The sequence below is a fragment of the Camelus ferus genome, chromosome X (assembly GCF_009834535.1).
Source record: "Camelus ferus isolate YT-003-E chromosome X, BCGSAC_Cfer_1.0, whole genome shotgun sequence".
Classification (NCBI taxonomy): Eukaryota; Metazoa; Chordata; class Mammalia; order Artiodactyla; family Camelidae; genus Camelus; species Camelus ferus.
Window position 1 is genome coordinate 51,394,186 of NC_045732.1, and position 6,282 is coordinate 51,400,467.

A 6,282-nucleotide genomic window follows, 5' to 3' on the forward strand; every position below is an offset into this window, starting at 1 on the left:
CTCTCACCACTTCTATTCAATATAGTATTAGAAGTACTAGCCATAGCAATTAGACAAGAAAAAAAGTAAAATGGATCCAAATTGGAAGAGAAGAGGTGAAATTGTCATTATATGCAGATGACATGGCATTATATATAGAAAATCCTAAAGGCTCCACACAAAAACTGGTAGAGCTGAAAAAATAATTTGGCAAGGTATCAGGATGCAAGATTAACATATAGAAATCAGTAGCATTCCTTTACACTAACAATGAAATATCAGAAAATGTAAATAAAGAAACAATCCCTTTTAAAATTGCATCCAAAACAATAAAATACTTAGGAATTAATCTGACCAAGGAAGTGAAAGACTTTTATGTGGGGAACTACAAAACATTGACTAATAAAATTAAAGATGACTTAAAGAAATAGAAAGCTATCCCATGCTCTTGGATTGGAAGAATTAATATTGTTAAAAATAACCATAGTACCTAAAGCAATCTACAGATTTAATGCAAATCCTACCAAGTTACCCAGAACATTTTTCACAGAATTAGGACAAATAATCCTAAAATTTATATGTAATCAAAAAAGACCTAGAATTGTCAAAGCATTACTGAAGAAAAAGAGTGAAACTGGAGGAATAACCCTCCCAGACTTCAGATAATACTACAGCACTACAGTAATTAAAACATGGTATTGGTACAAAAACAGACACATGGATCAATGGAACAGAATAGAGAGCCCAGAAATGAACCCACAAATTTTTGGTCAACTAATCTTTGACAAAGGAGTCAAGAGCATACAATAGAGTAGACAGTCCCTTTAGCGAGTGTTGTTGGGAAACCTGGACAGCTGCCCATGTAAAACAATGAAGTTAGAATGCTCCCTCACACCATATACAAAAATAAACTCAAAGTGGCTAAAAGTCTTAAACATAAGACATTATAAAACTCTTAAAAGAAAACATAGGCGAAACATTATCTGACACAAATAACAGCAATATTATCCTAGGGCCATCAACCCAAGCAATAAAAATAAAAGCAAAAATAAACAAATGTCTCTGCCTTTTTAGAGGTGGGGCCTGCTCCTCTTTTCTTGGAGTAGAAGCTCTGAGGGTCAGACTCAATGAGGCTCTATTCCTCTTTATTGAATGCCTTGACCCAAAGAAGAGGGGTGATGAAGCAAGTGAGGCCTGTGCACTCACAGAAGTCTAATGTGTGTAGGCATCTGTGGCTCCACACATAAGCAGCCCAAAGTCGTATACCTTCTCCTTTTGCAGTTTTTCCATATCTAGTGGAATGCTTTGGTGTGGAGTTTGTGGAGCTGGAGTGTTTGCTAAGCAGAATCTGGGGGTCAGGACATTGTGGCTGCAGGAATAGCAGTGCCCTCATTGATCTGGACTGACTCTGTGGCAGTCTTCTCCTAGGATCTGTCTTCCCTAAATCTAGTGCCAAGATGTGGCATGGAGTGGGCTAGATTGGAGCACTAAACAGACTGTAGTATGCTGATCACAGTGGTTCCTGGGGCACCACCCAATTTAGTGCCAACAATGGCCACTAATCTTCCACCTAGACCACACCCCATTCCCCCAGGCCATTTATGTGTCCTTAGATCATGTTTTCTCCTAAGACCTTTCTGCCTAAGATCTAGCACCAAGCTGTGGAGTGTAATGAATGGGCAGTAATGTTTGCCCCACTGGGACTGGAGACTGTGGTGGGGTGGCAGCTGCAAATGCAGAGCTCTCTACCATGTTTGTGTGTGAGCCAGCACCCACACCCTCTTTGTGAGTGGAGTCTAGGCTTCTCCAGTCCTTTCTGTACTAGCAGTTCTCCCAGCAGCCAAGATGGATTGTCTCATCTGTATAGTAACCCAGGGTGAAGAAGCCCAGTCTGTGGCTCAAACTGCTCACTCCCTGGGGTGAGTGCCTATCTGTGTAAGCCTTCTCTTCCTTTAAGATCCCTCCCAGGGGCAGAAGTCCTTACCCTATGCCTTTTTTCCTTCCTATGAGGTTACATAGAAATCTTTCTTGTAGCTTTGGTTCTGTAGGAGTTCTTCTGACATTTCCCAGTTAGTATTCCATGAAGCTTGTTCCCTATGCCAATGTATTTTTTGTATGTTTGGGGCAGGGGGATGTGAACTCTATGTCCTCCTAGTCAGCCATCTTGATCCGATATCACATTCAAGTCTTTAATTCATTTTGAGTTAGTTTTAGTGAATGATATAACAGAAAGGTCCAGTTTTAATCTTTTGCATGTGGCTCTTCATTTTTCCCAACACCACTTATTGAAGAGACTGGCCCTTCCTCACTTTGAATTCTTGAATCCTTCATTGAAAATTAATTGACCATATGTGCATGGGTTTATTTCTGGACTCTCTATTCTGTTCCATGGATCTATGTGTCTGTTTTTATGGGAAAAACGTAATGTTTTGTTTCCTCTAGCTCTGTAATATACTTTGAAATCAAGGAGTGTGATGCCTACAACATGTTCTTCTTTCTCAAGATTGCTTTCATTATGTTTTTTGTCATTTCATACAAGTTTTAGGATTGCTTGTTCTATTTCTGTGAAATATGCCATTGGAATTTTGATAGGGATTGTACTGAATCTGTAGATTGTTTTGGGTAGTATGGACATTTTAACAATATTGATTCTTCCAACCTATTTTCATGGAATACCTTTCTAATTATTTGTGCTTACTTCAAATTCTTTTTTTTTTTAAATCAATGTCTAATAGTTCTTGGAATACAGGTCTTTCACCTTCTCACTTAAATTTATTCATAGACATTTTATTCTTTCTGATTAAATGATGTAAATGAGATTGTTTTCTTATTTATTTCTTTCTGATAGTCCATTATTAGTGTATTGAAATGAAACCAGTTTCTGTATATTGATTTTGTGTCCTGCGTATCTACTGAATTAATTTATTAATTGTAACAGTTTTTTTTTTTTTTTTTATTCTGGTGGAGACTAGAGTTTTCCTTGTCTTTTTCTTGATCTTAGAAGAGAAGCTTTTAGCTTTCCACCATTGAGTATGTTGTTAGCTGTAGGATTGTCACATATGGCTTTTACTATATTGAAGTACATTCCGTCTATACCCACTCTGTTGAGTTTTCATTATAAATTAATTTTGAATTTTGTTATATAGTTTTTCTGCACTTATTGAAATTATTATATGATTTTTATTCTTTATTTTGTCAATGTGGTGTATCTTGTTGATTGATTTGCAAAAATTGAACCAACTTTGCAACTCTGGAATTCATGCTACTTGACCATGGTCTGTGATTCTTTTAATACATTGTTGATTATGGTTTGTTAATATTATGTTGAGGATTTTTGCATTTATATTCACCAGATATATTGGCCTCTAATTTTCTTATGGTATTTATGTATCGTTATGGTACCAGGATAATGTTGGTCTTGTAAAATGAGTTTGTAAGTGTTTTCTTCTCTTCTATTTTTTGGAAGAGTTTGAGAAGTGTTGGTATTAATTCTATAGTAGAATTGATTAGTGAAGCAAGTTTTTCTGAACTTTATTTCTTGGAATATTTCTGATTTCTGCTTTAATCTCCTGACTAGAAATCAATTTATTCAGATTTTCCATTTCTTCATAATTTAGTCATAGGTGACTTCATGATTCTAGAAATTTATTGACTTTTTTTAGGTTGTGAAAGCTTTGCTATAATTATCGATAGTAGTCTCTTTCAATTTTTTGTATTTCTGTGGTATCAGTTGTAGTACTTCCTGTTTTATTTCTGATTTTATTAATTTCAGTTGTCTGTCTTTTTACTTGGTGAGTCAGTTTTGTTTATCTTTCAGAGAAACAGGCTTTCATTTCATAGATGTTTTCTATTGTCTTTTTTAATGTCTATTTCTGCTCTGATCTTTGTTATTTCCTTCTTTTTATTAACTTTGGACTTTATTTGTTTTTCTTTTACTAATTCCTTGAGATGTGAACTTATATTGTTTATGTGAAATTTTTCTTGTTTATGAGGTAAACATTTATTGCTATTGATTGATAGTCGTTTTACAATGTTGTGTCAAATTCCAGTGTAGAGCACAATTTTTCTGTTGTACATGAACATATATATATTCATTGTCACTTTATATTTTTTGCTATGAGCTACTACAAGATTTTGTATATGTTTCCCTGTGCTATACAGTATAATCTTGTTTATCTATTCGGCATTTTAAAATCCCAGTCTGTCCTTTCCCACCCCCTGCCCCCTTGGCAACCACAAGTTTGTATTCTATGTCTATGAGTCTGTTTCTGTTTTGTATTTATGTTTTGTGTTTTTTTTTTTTTTTAGATTCCTCATATAAGCAATCTCATGTGGTATTTTTCTTTCTCTTTCTGGCTTACTTCACTTAGAATGACATTCTCCAGGAACATCCATGTTGCTGCAAATGGCGTTATGTTGTCAGTTTTTGTGGCTGAATAGTATTCCGTTGTATAAATATACCACAGCTTCTTTATCTAGTCATCTGTTGATGGACATTTAGGCTGTTTCCGTGTCTTGGCTATTGTAAATAGTGCTGCTATGCACATTGGGGTGCAGGTGTCATTTTGAATTAGGGTTCCTTCTGGACATCTGCCCAGGAGTGGGATTCCTGGGTCATATGGTAAGTTTATTCCTAGTCTTTTGAGGAATCTCCATACTGTTTTCCACAGTGGCTTTCCTTGCTTCCCTCTCCCACTCTTAATGATTTAGATGTCTTCTTTTATAATTTTGTGTTTATTCTTTTTGTAATTCATGGCAGTTATCTCCTTTCCAGTTATGAGATTCTCATTTTTGTAGCATCCTGCTTCTTTTCTATTTAGAGTAGACCTTTCAATGTTCCTTTTAACACGTGTTTAGTGTAGCTAAACTTTTTTTAGTTTTTGCGTCTCTATGAAATTCTTTCTCTCTCCTTCTATCCTAAAGGATAACCTTGCTGGATAAAGTATCCTAGGCTGCATCTTTTTTTCATTCAGGACTTTGAATATATCTTGCCACTCCCTTCTGGCCTGTAGTGTTTGTGTAGAGAAATCAGCTGAGAGCCTTATGGGGTTTCCCTTGTAACTCAATCTTTGCTTTTCTCTTGCTGCCTTTAGGATCATTTCTTTATCCTTGACTCTGGCCGTCTTCTTATATGTCTGGGTGTGGGTCTGTTTTGGTTCTTCCTGTTTGGGGCCCTCTGAGCCTCCTATACTTGGATATCTGATTCCTTTAGGTTTGGGAAGTTTTCAGTCATGATTTCTTCAAATACCTTTTCAATCCCCTTTGTTCTTTCTTCCCCGTCTGGAACCCCTATTATGCATACATTTGTATGCTTTATATTATCCCATAGGCCCCTTATATTGTTTTCATTTTTTTTATTTGTTTTTCTCTTAGTTGTTCTGATTGGGTGCTTTCTGTTGCCCTGTCTTCGAGGTCACTTATTCGTTCCTCTGCATTATCTAGCCTGCTTTGTACAGCCTTTAGGTCAGCTCTCATCTCAGCAAATGAGTTTACTAATTCTACTTGGTTCTTCTTTATAGCTTCTATTTCATTTTTGACATATTTTATATCTCTAAACTCTATTCTTTTAGTTCCTTCAGTACTTTGATCAGTCCTTTTTTGAAAACTTGATCTAGTAGGCCATCGATGTCTATTTTCTTGATCGTGCTTTCAGGGGATTTCTCTTGATGTTTTAATTGGGAGTGGTTCCTCTGCTTCTTCATATTGCTCACATCTTTCTGGCACTGTGGCTCAAGGAGTATCAGTTATCTAGTTCTCCTGGAGACAGTGTGCTCTTAATTTTATTGAGAGTTCTTTGTGACTTCACTCTGTTTTGCAAACTCAGCTTGCTGTTTCCAGAGGTCCTCTGTTGGCACCCTCATCTGTGCTGCTCCCAATGGCTGTCAGCTAGCAGGTCACGACCCCTCCCAACACTGGGTCAGGTGCTGAGCTGTTGCCTGGTGGGAGGGCGGGTCACTCCCCCTCCTGATGCCGCAGTCAGATGCTGTGGTCAGGCAAGGTAGGTAGGCAGATCGTGCCCCCTCCCAGCACCGTGGTCAGGTGCTGTGTTCCTGCCTGGAAGGTGGGTGGCTGCCTGCCCTCTCCCGGCACCGATCACTCAGCTGCTCTGTGCAGCTGCCCGCTCCGCCTCAGGTCGGCGCTCCAAAGGCAGGTTCTGGGAAGATCACGGAATGGACCCACTCCTGCTCCATGCCAAATCTCAGCTCCTTATTTGTCTTGGTGGTGTGAGTTCTCTGAGGTTTCCAGGGCAGAAAAATCCTATCTGCCTCAGGCTGTAAACAAGTCTCAGTCCTGCCTAGGAGG

At 37.9% G+C, this 6,282-nt stretch overlaps 1 long non-coding RNA gene across 1 annotated transcript in view; it reads left to right on the forward strand.

The window, feature by feature from the left end:
- The first annotated feature begins 419 nt into the window (after nt 1-419).
- Nucleotides 420-6,282, forward strand: part of LOC116661935 — a 19,119-nt gene continuing 13,256 nt past the window's right edge. The window contains exons 1-2 of the long non-coding RNA XR_004317889.1: nt 420-465; nt 1,228-1,236. This is a non-coding gene — a long non-coding RNA (uncharacterized LOC116661935). The remainder of the gene's footprint in view (nt 466-1,227; nt 1,237-6,282) is intronic.